The sequence below is a fragment of the Arachis hypogaea genome, chromosome 13, assembly GCF_003086295.3.
Source record: "Arachis hypogaea cultivar Tifrunner chromosome 13, arahy.Tifrunner.gnm2.J5K5, whole genome shotgun sequence".
Classification (NCBI taxonomy): Eukaryota; Viridiplantae; Streptophyta; class Magnoliopsida; order Fabales; family Fabaceae; genus Arachis; species Arachis hypogaea.
In genome coordinates, this window is record NC_092048.1 from 104,018,453 (window position 1) to 104,032,509 (window position 14,057).

A 14,057-nucleotide genomic window follows, 5' to 3' on the forward strand; every position below is an offset into this window, starting at 1 on the left:
ATGTGTCTGTGGCATTTATGTATCCGGTGGTAATACTGGAAAACAAAGTGCTTAGGGCCACGGCCAAGACTCATAAAATAGCTGTGTTCAAGAATCATCATACTGAACTAGGAGAGTCAATAACACTATCTAAACTCTAAGTTCCTATAGAAGCCAATCATTCTGAACCTCAATGGATAAAGTGAGATGCCAAAACTATTCAAGAGGCAAAAAGCTATAAGTCCCGCTCATATGATTGAAGCTATGTTTCATTGATAGTTTGGAATTTATAGTATATTCTCTTCTTTTTATCCTATTTGATTTTCAGTTGCTTGGGGACAAGCAACAATTTAAGTTTGGTGTTGTGATGAGCGGATAATTTATACGCTTTTTGGCATTGTTTTTAGTATGTTTTTAGTAGGATCTAGTTACTTTTAAGGATGTTTTCATTAGTTTTTATGTTAAATTCACATTTCTGGACTTTACTATGAGTTTGTGTGTTTTTCTGCGATTTCAGATATTTTCTGGCTGAAATTGAGGGACTTGAGCAAAAATCAGATTCAGAGGTTGAAGAAGGACTGCTGATGCTGTTGGATTCTGACCTCCCTGCACTCAAAGTAGATTTTCTGGAGCTACAGAACTCACAATAGCGCGCTTCCAATTGCGTTGGAAAGTAGACATCCAGGGCTTTCCAGCAATGTATAATAGTCCATACTTTGGCAGCGTTTAGACGATGTAAAAGGGCGTTGAACGCCAGTTCTACGCTGCTGTCTGGAGTTAAACACCAGAAACAAGTCACAAACCAGAGTTGAACGCCAGAAATACGTTACAACCTGGCGTTCAACTCCAGAAAGAGCCTCTGCACGTGTAGACTTCAAGCTTAGCCCAAGCTCACACCAAGTGGGCCCCGGAAGTGGATTTATGCATCAATTACTTACTTTTGTAAACCCTAGTAGCTAGTTTATTATAAATAGGACCTTCTACTATTGTATTAGACATCTGGGGAGACATCCTGGATTGTATTTTTGATCCTGTGATCACGTTTGGGGGCTGGCCATTCGGCCATGCTTGACCTTTCACTTATGTATTTTAACGGTAGAGTTTCTACACTCCATAGATTAAGGTGTGGAGCTCTGCTGTTCCTCAAAGATTAATGCAAAGTACTACTGTTTTCTATTCAATTCATCTTATTTCGGTTCTAAGATATTCATTCGCACTTCAACCTGAATGTGATGAACGTGACAATCATCATCATTCCCTATGAATGCGTGCCTGACAACCACCTCCGTTCTACCTTAGATTGAATGAGTATCTCTTAGATCTCCTAATCAGAATCTTCGTGGTTGGTGCACGAAATTGTGATGCCCAGGCTCGAACAATCCCTGGCAACGTGAGCAACTTGGTACGCGCAATCGTGATTACACTTTAATTATGTAAAATTCATGGCTCTTTCTTTCCTTGACAATGGCGCCAAGAACATGGTGCCAATACCATGGTTCACAACTTCGATACAACTAACCAGCAAGTACACTGGGTCGTCCAAGTAACACCTTACGTGAGTAAGGGTCGAATCCCACGGAGATTGTTGGTATGAAGCAAGCTATGGTCACCTTGCGAATCTAAGTCAGGCAGATATAAATTGATAATGGTGTTTTCGAATTTAATATAATAAAATATGGATAGAAATACTTATGTAATTCATTGGTAGGAATTTCAGATAAGCGAATGGAGATGCTTTCGTTCCTCTGAACCTCTGCTTTCCTGCTATCTTCATCCAATCAGTCTTACTCCTTTCCATGGCTGGCTTTATGCAAGGGCATCACCGTTGTCAGTGGCTACATCCCCTCCTCTCAGTGAATAATATACTCACGCACCCTGTCACGGTACGGCTATTCATCTGTCGGTTCTCGATCATGCTGGAATAGGATTCACCCTCCTTTTGCGTCTGTCACTAACGCCCAACAATCGCGAGTTTGAAGCTCGTCACAGTCATTCAATCATTGAATCCTACTCGGAATACCACATACAAGGTTTAGACTTTTCGGATTCTCTTGAATGCCGCCATCATTCTAGCTTACGCCACGAAGATTCTGGTTAGGAGATCTAAGAGATATTCATTCTAGCTTATTTCATGTAGAACGGAAGTGTTTGTCAGGCACGTGTTCATAGGGGAGATGGTGATGAGCGTCACACATAATCATCACCTTCATCACGTTCTTGGGTGTGAATGGATATCTTAGAAGCGAAATAAGATGAATTGAATAGAAAACAGTAGTACTTTGCATTAATCTTTGAGGAACAGCAGAGCTCCACACCTTAATCTATGGAGTGTAGAAACTCTACCGTTAAAAATACATAAGTGAAAGTCCAGGCATGACCGAGAGGCCAGCCCCCTAAAGCGTGATCAATAGTCTCCTAAGATGAATAATGGATTAAAACTGAGACCAAAGATGCCTAATACAATAGTAAAAGGTCTTTTTTATAATAAACTAGCTACTAGGGTTTACATGAGTAAGTAATTGATGCATGAATCTACTTCCGGGGCCCACTTGGTGTGTGTTTGGGCTGAGCCTGAGTGTTGCACGTGCAGAGGCCATTTGTGGAGTTGAACGCCAGTATTTGTGCCAGTTTGGGCGTTCAACTCTGGTTTTGGATCCTTTTCTGGCGCTGGACGCCAGAATTGGGCAGAGAGCTGGCGTTGAACGCCAGTTTACGTCATCTATTCTTGGCCAAAGTATGGACTATTATATATTTCTGGAAAGCCCTAGATGTCTACTTTCCAACGCAATTAAAAGCGTGCCATTTCGAGTTCTGTAGCTCCAGAAAATCCACTTTGAGATCAGGGAGGTCAGAATCCAACAGCATCAGCAGTCCTTCTTCAACCTCTGAATCTGATTTCTGCTCAAGTCCCTCAATTTCAGCCAGAAAATACCTGAAATCACAGAAAACACACAAACTCATAGTAAAGTCCAGAATTGTGAATTTAACATAAAAACTAATGAAAACATCCCTAAAAGTAACTAGATCCTACTAAAAACATACTAAAAACAGTGTCAAAAAGCGTATAAATTATCCGCTCATCACAACACCAAACTTAAATTGTTGCTTGTCCCCACGCAACTAAAAATCAAATAGGATAAAAAGAAGAGAATATACTATAAATTCCAAAATATCAATGAAACATAGCTGCAATCATATGAGCGGGACTTATAGCTTTTTGCCTCTTGAATAGTTTTGGCATCTCACTTTATCCATTGCGGTTCAGAATGATTGGCATCTATAGGAACACAGAGTTCAGATAGTGTTATTGATTCTCCTAGTTCAGTATGATGATTCTTGAACACAGCTTCTTTATGAGTCTTGGCCGTGGCCCTAAGCACTTTGTTTTCCAATATTACTACCGGATACATAAATGCCACAGACACATAATTGGGTGAACCTTTTCAGATTGTGACTCAGCTTTGCTAAAGTCCCCAATTAGAGGTGTCCAGGGTTCTTAAGCACACTCTTTTTTTGCTTTGGACCTTGACTTTAACCGCTCAGTCTCAAGTTTTCACTTGACATCTACATGCCACAAGCACATGGTTAGGGACAGCTTGGTTTAGCCGCTTAGACCAGGATTTTATTCCTTGAGGCCCTCCTATCCACTAATGCTCAAAGCCTTGGGATCTTTTTATTTCCCCTTGCCTTTTGGTTTTAAGGGCTTTTGGCTTTTTGCTCTTGCCTCTTGGTTTTAAGAGCTTTTGGGTTTTTCTGCTTGCTTTTTCTTTCTATTTTTCTTTCTATTTTTTTTGCCCTCTTTTTTTTTTCTGCAAGCTTTGTTCTTTGCTGCTTTTTCTTGCTTCAAGAATCATTTTTATGATTTTTCAGATTATCAAATAACATGTCTCCTAGTCATCATTCTTTCAAGAGCCAACATATTTAACATTCTTAAACAACAACTTCAAAAGACATATGCACTGTTCAAGTATACATTCAGAAAACAAGAAGCATTGTCTCCACATCAATATAATTAAACTAAGTTCAAGGATAAATTCAAAACTCTTGTACTTCTTGTTCTTTTGAATTAAAACATTTTTCATTTAAGAGAGGTGATGGATTCATAGGACATTCATAACTTTAAGACATAGTTACTAACTACTAATGATCATGTAATGAAGACACAAACATAGATAAGCACATAACATAGAAAACGAAAAATAGAAGAAATAAGAACAAGGAATGAATCCACCTTAGTGATGGTGGCATTTCCTTCTTGAGGAACCAATGATGTCCTTGAGCTCTTCTATGTCTCTTCCTTGTCTTTGTTTCTCCTCCTTTATTGCTTTTAGATCTTCTCTGATTTCATGAAAGATGATGGAGTGCTCTTGATGTTCCACCCTTAGTTGCTTCCAATAATTGTGTGGAAGAAATTGTATCCCCTGAGGTATCTCAGGGATCTCTTGATTTGCATTCAAATATTCTACCACTGAGCTATAGACCCTTGATGGAAGCTTTTGTCTTCCCTTTCCTCTTTCTAGAGGTTTCTCTGGCCTTAGGTGCCATCAATGGTTATGGAAAAAACAAAAAAGCTATGCTTTTACCACACCAAACTTAGAATGTTGCTCGCCCTCGAGCAAAAGAAGAAAGAATATAAGAAGAAGAAGAAGATATGGAGGAGATGGATGGAGGTGTGTATTCGGCCATATGGGTGGGAGAGAGTTGTTGAATTTTGAAGGTAGTGGGTGTATGGATGTGAGTGGTAGATGGAAAACAGAAGGGATGGTCATGAATGGAGAGAGAGGGTGAGGTAGGTGGGGATCCTGTGGGGTTCACAAATCCTGAGATGATCCTGTGGTATCCTACAGATCTTGAGGTGATCCTGTGGTGTCCACAGATCCGGAGGTGTCAAGGATTTACATCCCTGCACCCATTAGGCATGTAAAATGCCCTTGCACACAACTCTGGGCGTTCAGCGCCAGGTTGGTGCCCATTTTGGGCGTTCAACGCCCATTTGTGTGCCATTTCTGGCGTTGAACGCCAGAACCATGCCTGTTCTGGCGTTCAGCACCCAGAAGCTGCCCATTTTGGGCGTTCAGCGCCAGAACCATGCTCTGTTCTGGCGCTGAACGCCAGACAGATGCTCCTCCAGGGTGTGATTTTTTCTTCTGCTGTTTTTGATTCCGTTTTTGATTTTTTTGTTTATTTTGTGACTCCACATGATCATGAACCTATAAAGACATATAACTAAGAAAAATATAGTTAGATAAATAAACATTGGATTGCCTCTCAACAAGCGCTTCTTTAATGTCAATAGCTTGACAGTGGGCTCTCATGGAGCCTCACATATGTGCAGAGCTTTGTTGAGACTCTCCAACACCAAACTTAGAGTTTGGATATGGGAGTTCAACAACAAACTTAGAGTTTGGTTGTGGCCTCCCAACACCAAACTTAGAGTTTGACTGTGGGGGCTCTGGTTGACTCTGCTTTGAGAGAAGCTTTTTCTGCTTCCTCTCCATGGTTGCAGAGGGAGATCCTTGAGTTTTAAACACAAGGGAGTCCTCATTCCATTGAAGGACTATTTCACCTCTGTCAACAATAATCACAGCTCTTGCTGTGGCCAGGAAAGGTCTTCCTAGGATGATGGATTCATCCTCTTCCTTTCCAGTATCCAGGACTATGAAATCAGCAGGGATGTAAAGGCCTTCAACCTTTACTAACACATCCTCTACTTGTCCATAAGCCTGCTTTCTTGAACTGTCTGCCATCTCTAATGAGATTTTAGCAGCTTGCACCCCATAGATTCCCAGTTTCTCTATTACAGAGAGGGACATGAGGTTTATTCCTGAACCAAGGTCACACAGGGCCTTAAAGATCATGGTGCCTATGGTACAAGGTATTATGAACTTTCCAGGATCCTGTCTCTTCTGAGGCAATGTCAGTTGATCCAGATCACTTAGTTCATTGATGAACAAGGGAGGTTCAACTTCCCAAGTATCAATGCCAAATAATTTGGCATTTAGCTTCATGATTGCACCAAGGAACTTGGCAGTTTGCTCTTTAGAAACATCCTCATTCTCTTCAGAAGGAGAATACTCATCAGAGCTCATGAAGGGCATAAGGAGGTTCAATGGAATCTCTATGGTCTCTAGATGAGCCTCAGAGTCCTTTGGTTCCTCAGAGGGAAGCTCCTTATTGATCACTGGACGTCCCAGGAGGTCTTCCTCCTTGGGATTCACGTCCTCCTCTCCCTCATTGGGTTCGGCCATTTTGCTTATGTCAATGGCCTTGCACTCTCCTTTTGGATTCTCTTCTGTATTGCTTGGGAGAGTACTGGGAGGGATTTCAGTGATCCTTTTACTCAGCTGGCCCACTTGTGCTTCCAAATTTCTAATGGAAGACCTTGTTTCATTCATGAAACTCACAGTGGCCTTAGATAGATCAGAGACTAGATTTGCTAAATTAGAAGCATTTTATTCAGAGTTCTCTATCTGTTGCTGAGTGGATGATGGAAAAGGTTTATTATTATTAAACCTGTTTCTTCCACCATTATTAAAGCCTTGTTGAGGCTTTTGATCCTTCCATGAGAAATTTGGATGATTTCTCCATGATGAGTTATAGGTGTTTCCATAAGGTTCACCTAAGTAATTCACTTCTGCTATTGCAGGGTTCTCAGGATCATAAGCTTCTTCTTCATAAGAAGCCTCTTGAGTACTGTTGGATGCAGCTTGCATTCCATTCAGACTCTGAGAGATCATATTGGCTTGCTGAGTCAATATTTTATTCTGAGCCAATATGGCATTCAGAGTATCAACTTCAAGAACTCCCTTCTTCATAGGCGTCCCATTACTCACAGGATTCCTTTCAGAAGTGTACATGAACTGGTTATTAGCAACCATGTCAATGAGTTCTTGAGCTTCTGCAGGCATTTTCTTTAGGTGAATGGATCCACCTGGAGAAGTGTCCAGTGACATCTTTGATAGCTCAGATAAACCATCATAGAATATATCCAGGATGGTCCATTCTGAAAGCATGTCAGAATGACACTTTTTGGTCAACTGTTTGTATCTTTCCCAAGCTTCATAGAGGGATTCACCTTCTTTCTGTCTGAAGGTTTGAACATCAGCTCTAAGCTTGCTCAACTTTTGAGGAGGAAAGTACTTGGCTAAGAAAGCCGTGACCAGCTTATCCCAAGAGTTCAGGCTATCTTTAGGTTGAGAGTCCAACCATATTCTAGCTCTGTCTCTTACAGCAAAAGGGAAAAGCATGAGCCTGTAGACTTCAGGATCTACTCCATTAGTCTTAACGGTATCACATATCTACAAGAATTCAGTTAAGAACTGAAAAGGATCTTCAGATGGAAGTGTATGAAACTTGCAGTTCTGCTGCATCAGAGAAACTAATTGAGGTTTCAGCTCAAAGTTGTTTGATCCAATGGCAGGAATGGAGATGCTTCTTCCATGTAAATTGGAATTAGGTGCAGTGAAGTCACCAAGCATCTTCCTTACATTATTATTATTTTCGGCTGCCATCTCCTTCTCCTGTTCGAAAATTTCTGAAAGGTTATCTCTGGATTGTTGTATTTTAGCTTCTCTTAATTTTTTCTTCAGAGTCCTTTCAGGTTCTGGATCTGCTTCCACAAGAATGTTCTTATCCTTGCTCCTGCTCATATGACAAAGAAGAAGGCACAGAAAAATAATAATAATAATAGAGATCCTTTATACCACAGTATAGGGATCCCTGTGTGAGTAGAAGAAGAGGGGGAGACAAAGAATGTAATATAATGGAAGAAACACAACTGTGAGGAGGCTAGATATGTGAGATGAGATGTTAGGATATGAATGAATAAATAGAATGAGATGGGAGAGGGAGAATTTTCGAAAATATTTTTTTGAAAAAGAGTTAGTGATTTTCGAAAATGGTTTTTGAAAAATGTTAGTAATTTTCGAAAATTTTTAAAGTCAAAAATAAAAAATAAGAATAATTAGTTAATTAAAAAGAAATTTTTGAAAAAGAGGGAAGATATTTTCGAAAATTAGAGAGAGAGAGTTAGTTAGGTAGTTTTGAAAAAGTTAAGAAACAAACAAAAAGTTAGGTAGTTAGTTGAAACAAATTTTGAAAAGATAAGAAGTTAGGAAGTTAGAAAAGATATTTTGAAACCAACTTTTTGAAAAAGGTAAGATAAGAAGATATTTTAGAAATTAGTTTTGAAAAAGATTTGATTTTTAAAATCTCAATTAATGACTTGATTCATAAGAAATCACAAGATATGATTCTAGAACTTAAAGTTTGAATCTTTCTTAACGAGCAAGTAACAAACTTCAAATTTTTTAATCAAAACATTAATTGATTATGTTATTTTCGAAAATCATGTGAAAAAAAATAAGAAAAATATTTTTGAAAAATATTTTTGTAATTTTCGAAAATAACTAAGAATTTTGTAAAAGATTTGATTTTTGAAAAAGATTTTGAAAAAGATGAGATTTTCAAATTGAAAATTTGATTTGGCTCATAAGAAACAACTTGATTTTTAAAATTTTTGAAAAAGTCAATCCAAATTTTCGAATTTGATGAGAGAAAAATGGAAAGATATTTTTTTTATTTTTGAAATTTTTATGATGAGAGAGAAAAACACTAAAAAGATGCAATGCATGAAATTTTTAGATCAAAACATGTGATGCATGCAAGAATGCTATGAATGTCAAGATGAACACCAAGAACACTATGAATGTCAAGATGAACATCATAGACACAATTTTGAAAAAAATTTTTAATGCAAAGAAAACATGCAAGACACCAAACTTAGAATTCTTTAATGCTTAGGCACTAAGAATCCAAGAATGCATATGAAAAACAAGAAAAGACACAAAAAATGAAATCATCAAGATCAAACAAGAAGACTTACCAAGAACAACTTGAAGATCATGATGAACACTATGAATGCATGAATTTTCGAAAAATGCAAGATGCATATGCAAGTGACACCAAACTTATAACATGACTCAAAACTCAAACGAGAAACAGAGAAATATTTATGATTTTTATGATTTTCTAATTTTTTTGGATTTTTTTTTTCGAAAAATTAATTGAAAAAAGAAAAATAAGGATTCCAAAATTTTTAACATGAATTCCAAGAATCTTATGCTCTAAAGCTCCAATCAAAGGATCAGGCATGGCTTAATACCCAGCCAAGCTTTAGTATATAATTACATGGACTGGAGTGATTAGTTGAATACCAATCCCAAAGCAGTTTGGGTATGGCTTTACAGCCAGATAGGATTCAACATGTTTCATGAAACACTAGAATTCATTCTTAAAAATTTTGAAGCCATAGAATAATTTATTTTTGAAAACATTATTTTTATTATTATATTTAATTATTTTTTTTTTCGAAAACAAAAGAAAAATTTTTGAAAACAAAACAAAAAGAAAATTACCTAATCTGAGCAACAAGATGAACCGTCAGTTGTCCAAACTCGAACAATCCCCGGCAACGGCGCCAAAAACTTGGTGCACGAAATTGTGATGTCCAGGCTCGAACAATCCCTAGCAACGTGAGCAACTTGGTACGCGCAATTGTGATTACACTTTAATTATGTAAAATTCATGGCTCTTTCTTTCCCTGGCAATGGCCCCAAGAACATGGTGCCAATACCATGATTCACAACTTTGATACAACTAACCAGCAAGTGCACTGGGTCGTCCAAGTAATACCTTACGTGAGTAAGGGTCGAATCCCACGGAGATTGTTGGTATGAAGCAAGCTATGGTCACCTTGCAAATCTCAGTCAGGCAGATATAAATTGATAATGGTGTTTTCGAATTTAATATAATAAAATAGGGATAGAAATACTTATGTAATTCATTGGTAGGAATTTCAGATAAGCGAATGGAGATGCTTTCGTTCCTCTGAACTTCTGCTTTCCTGCTATCTTCATCCAATCAGTCTTACTCCTTTCCATGGCTGGCTTTATGCAAGGGCATCACCGTTGTCAGTGGCTACATCCCCTCCTCTCAGTGAATAATATGCTCACGCACCCTGTCACGGCACGGCTATTCAGCTGTCGGTTCTCGATCATGCTGGAATAGGATTCACCCTCCTTTTGCGTCTGTCACTAACGCCCAACAATCGCGAGTTTGAAGCTCGTCATAGTCATTCAATCATTGAATCCTACTCGGAATACCACAGACAAGGTTTAGACTTTCCGGATTCTCTTGAATGCCGCCATCATTCTAGCTTACGCCACGAAGATTCTGGTTAGGAGATCTAAGAGATATTCATTCTAGCTTATTTCATGTAGAACGGAAGTGTTTGTCAGGCACGTGTTCATAGGGGAGATGGTGATGAGCGTCACACATAATCATCACCTTCATCACGTTCTTGGGTGCGAATGGATATCTTAGAAGCGAAATAAGATGAATTGAATAGAAAACAGTAGTACTTTGCATTAATCTTTGAGGAACAGCAGAGCTCCACACTTTAATCTATGGAGTGTAGAAACTCTACCGTTAAAAATACATAAGTGAAAGTCCAGGCATGGCCGAGAGGCCAGCCCCCTAAAGCGTGATCAATAGTCTCCTAAGATGAATAATGGATTAAAACTGAGACCAAAGATGCCTAATACAATAGTAAAAGGTCCTATTTATAATAAACTAGCTACTAGGGTTTACATGAGTAAGTAATTGATGCATGAATCCACTTCCGGGGCCCACTTGGTGTGTGTTTGGGCTGAGCCTGAGTGTTGCACATGCAGAGGCCATTTGTGGAGTTGAATGCCAGTATTTGTGCCAATTTGGGCGTTCAACTCTGGTTTTGGATCCTTTTCTGGCGCTGGACGCTAGAATTGGGCAGAGACCTGGCGTTAAACGCCAGTTTACGTCCTCTATTATTTGCCAAAGTATGGACTATTATATATTGCTGGAAATCCCTGGATGTCTACTTTCCAACACAATTGGAAGCGCACCATTTCGAGTTTTGTAGCTCCAGAAAATCCACTTTGAGTGCAGGTAGGTCAGAATCCGACAGCATCAGCAGTCCTTCTTCAACCTCTGAATCTGATTTCTGCTCAAGTCCCTCAATTTCAGCCAGAAAATACCTGAAATCACAGAAAAACACACAAACTCATAGTAAAGTCCAGAAATGTGAATTTAACATAAAAACTAATGAAAACATCCCTAAAAGTAACTAGATCCTACTAAAAACATACTAAAAACAATGTCAAAAAGCGTATAAATTATCCGCTCATCAGTGGTGTAAGCTAGAATGATTGCGGCATTCAAGAGAATCCAGAAAGTCTAAACCTTGTCTGTGGTATTCCAAGTAGGATTCAATGATTGAATGGCTATGACGTACTTCAAACTCGCGAGTGCTGGGCGTAGTGACAGACGCAAAAGGATAGTAAATCCTATTCCAGTATGATCGGGAACCTCAGATGATTAGCCGTGCCGTGACAGAGCATTTGGACCATTTTCACAAGAGGAGGGGATTGTAGCCACTGACAACGGTGATGCCCTTGCATAAAGCCAGCCATAGAAAGGAGTAAGACTAATTGGATAAAGACAGCAGGAAAGCAGAGGTTCAGAGGAACGATTGCATCTCCATACGCTTATCTGAAATTCTCACCAATGATTTACATAAGCATTTCTATCCTTCTTTTATAGATTATTTTCGAAAACCCCATTACTATTTTATATCTGCCTGACTGAGATTTACAAGGTGACCATAGCTTGCTTCATACCAACAATCTCCGTGGGATTCGACCCTTACTCACGTAAGGTATTACTTGGACGACCCAGTGCACTTGTTGGTTAGTTGTATCGAAGTTGTGACAAATTATGAATTAAGATTAGAGCACCAAGTTTTTGGAGCCATTACAAGAGATCCCATCCTTACTCCTGCGTCCTTGCAGAGCATAGATATCAAGCTTGGATAAGCCAACCTGGCATCTTTGGAATTTTTGTTTGCAATTTTGTAAAATTCAGTTGAAATCAGTTGATGAACTTTCACTTCTTTTCCCATCATGACGCAATGGATCATCACCGCTCTTCTAATAGTGACCTCAGAACGGTTGCTAGTGGGTAGCAGAGAATGCCCAATGAAGTCCAGCCATCCTCTGGCGACTGGTTTGAGATCTTCTCTTTTGAGTTGATTTGGGACACCCTTCGTGCTGGTGGTCCACCTGGCTCCAGGGATACATATATCTTCTAGAATCTTATCCAGGCCCTTGTCTGTTCTCATCATTCTCCTATTGAAGGAGTCTGGATCATCTTTCAGCTGAGGTAGCTTTAAGATCTCCCTGATCTTGTCAAGGTAGGTATGAACAATCTTTCCTCTGACCAAGGTCCAATAGTCATAGAGAGCAGATCCAGATAGTCTTTGCTTGTCTGTTTGCCACATATTAGCATAGAACTCCTGGACCATATTCCTTCCCACTTTCGTTTCAGGATTAGCTAGGATCTCCTAGTTCCTGATTCGAATTTGCTCCTGGATCTCCGGATATTCGTCTTCTTTCAGATCGAATCTAACTTTCGGGATCACTGATCTTAGACCCATTATTTTGTAATAATGGTCTGAATGTTCTTTAGTTAAGAACTTCCCTTGATTCCAAAGTGGTTTTGGAACACTCTCTTTCTTGCCTCTTGGAGTGGGTTGTTTTCCTTTAGGAGCCATGATCTTAGTGGGTATGGTTTAGTGATCACGGATAAACACACCAAACTTAGAGGTTTGCATGTCCTCAAGCAAAAGAAAAGAAAGGAGAGGGATAGAAGGAGAGCTAGTGTAGGATGTTGGATGAGAGGAAGGAGGCCGAATGGGTTTTTAAAAGGGAGGGGGGTTTTCGAAAATAGGGAGAAAGATATGATAGAAGATATGATTTTAAAAAAAATAAGTATGATAAGAAAAGATATATTTTAAAATTGAAAAGATATGAAAGATATTTGAAAAAGATAAAATTGGATTTTTGAAAATGATAATATGGAGATTTGAAAAAGATATTGATTAGTTGAAAAGATTTTTGAATGAAAAGAGATAGATTTGTTTTGAAAATTTTGAAAAAGAGTTGAATTGGATTGAAAAAAAGGATTTGTGCTTATGGATTAAGATACATTTAATATTTTTAAAGAAGGGTTTTTAGAAATTAGGGATTTTAGAAATCAGGGTTTGTAACAAGTTTATGCAAGAAATCATGAATTGAAACATGAAAATTAAGATTAAAATGAAAAATATGAAGAAAAAACGAATTTACCTCCTCCCCACCATCCTGGCGTTTGAACGCCCAAACACTGCAAGTTTTGGGCGTTCAACGCCCAACTGCTGCTTCTCCTGGGCGTTCAACGCCCAGCTGTTGCTTCTTTCTGGCGTTGAACGCCAGGAACTCCTTTGTCACTGGGCGTTTTTCTGAACGCCTAGGACGCTGTAAATCTGGCGTTAAACACCCAGAAGGAGCTTCTTTCTGGCGTTCAACGCCCAGAAGATGCTTCTTTCTGGCGTTTAACGCCCAGATGGCTATCCTTACTGGCGTTCAACGCCCAATGGATGCTTCTTTTGGGCGTTGAACGCCCAAAACAGACTTTTACTGGTGTTTTCTTGCCAGTGAGCTCTTTTTCTCTGTTTTGTGTGCAGAATCCTTCTGTAACCCTGTAAACTTATACAATTGACTCTTTACCATAGTATCAATGAACTTTATATAAACAAATAAAATCAAGAATAGGGCAAACTGCTTAGAGGAAGTGATGCCCCATGGCTGGGTTGCCTCCCAGCAAGCGCTTCTTTATTGTCTTTAGCTGGACCTTGCTGAGCTTTTAATTTAGCTTCAGTCTTGAGCACTCTTGCTCAATATTGCCTTCAAGATAGTGCTTGATTCTCTGTCCATTAACAATGAACTTCTTATCAAAATCAATATCTTGAAGTTCCACATAACCATATGGTGATACACTTGTAATCACATATGGTCCCCTCCACCGGGATTTCAGTTTCCCGGGGAATAGCCTGAGTCTAGAGTTAAACAACAGAACCTTCTGTCTTGGTTCAAAGATTCTAGATGACAGCTTTCTGTCATGCCACTTTTTTTATTTCTCTTTATAAAGCTTGGCATTTTCGA

The 14,057-nt window shown here is 39.0% G+C and overlaps 1 non-coding gene across 1 annotated transcript; it reads left to right on the plus strand.

The window, feature by feature from the left end:
• The first annotated feature begins 6,990 nt into the window (after positions 1 to 6,990).
• Positions 6,991 to 7,094, plus strand: LOC112739371 (small nucleolar RNA R71). The gene has a single exon (XR_003170310.1). It is a non-coding gene; the product is annotated as a small nucleolar RNA R71 (small nucleolar RNA).
• Positions 7,095 to 14,057: the final 6,963 nt, after the last annotated feature.